General features: G+C 46.0%; 1 non-coding gene across 1 annotated transcript; it reads right to left on the reverse strand.

The window, feature by feature from the left end:
* On the reverse strand, positions 1-109 carry LOC122547415. The gene has a single exon (XR_006310994.1). It is a non-coding gene; the product is annotated as a U5 spliceosomal RNA (small nuclear RNA).
* Between the last annotated feature and the right edge of the window lie 723 nt (positions 110-832).

The raw sequence follows: 832 nt of genomic DNA on the forward strand, positions 1-832 counted from the left end.
TACAAAAGCAGGGCCACAAAAAATTGAATCAAACTCTGAGTGTTCCTCTCCACGGAAATCTTTAGTAAAAGGCGAAAGATTTATACGATCTGAAGAGAAACCAGAGTATACTAAAGAACTCGCTAACCTTACCCTCAACCCACTATGCTTGTAGCTCTGTAGCATCATGCTGACTGACCACACTGACAAGTATCATCAATACCACAGGACAAAGAACTTAATTCACATTAGGTTCAATAGCGCAAACTAGTTACTATCCCACAGAAAGAGGGGTAACTATATCCTTTCGCACCGTTATGTTCCAGGTATGTTGATGAAGGGGCGGGGCCTCCCTCTCGCCCCGCTGGAAACGATATTGCTGGTTGTCGGTCCTGTGCTCTTTACGCTTTGGATGGCGAGACGAGCACCGCCTCTCTCACTCTTTGTCCTCCTCAAGTGTTTTTTAAAAGGTGAGAGGCCGAACGAAATTTAAAGCGGCCGGGGGTGCTGATGCCCCTCAGGAATTCCATGCTTTCAAAATTTTCAGTTCCGATTTCTGAATTATCCCACACCAAAAACCGTTCTGATGAAATCAAAGGTAGCATTTAAATACAAAACATTCCAAGTGTGAGGGAACTGCCCACCGACCCCATTCGCACAACTTGTGTCATGTGAGACAGACAGGCTTTTCAGGTGCTCAGTGTCGATTCAGGCTGTACCGACTGCATGGCCTAGTCCTGGGGCAGCCCAGACCTGGCTGGGCATCTAGGAGGTAGAATAGAGGAGCTGAATACTATTTCAAAGGAGAAAGACTGTGGAAATCGACAATATAGTGGGATTTGAGAATCCTCTT

This window comes from Chiloscyllium plagiosum, unplaced genomic scaffold, assembly GCF_004010195.1.
Source record: "Chiloscyllium plagiosum isolate BGI_BamShark_2017 unplaced genomic scaffold, ASM401019v2 scaf_15449, whole genome shotgun sequence".
In the NCBI taxonomy this organism is placed as follows: domain Eukaryota; kingdom Metazoa; phylum Chordata; class Chondrichthyes; order Orectolobiformes; family Hemiscylliidae; genus Chiloscyllium; species Chiloscyllium plagiosum.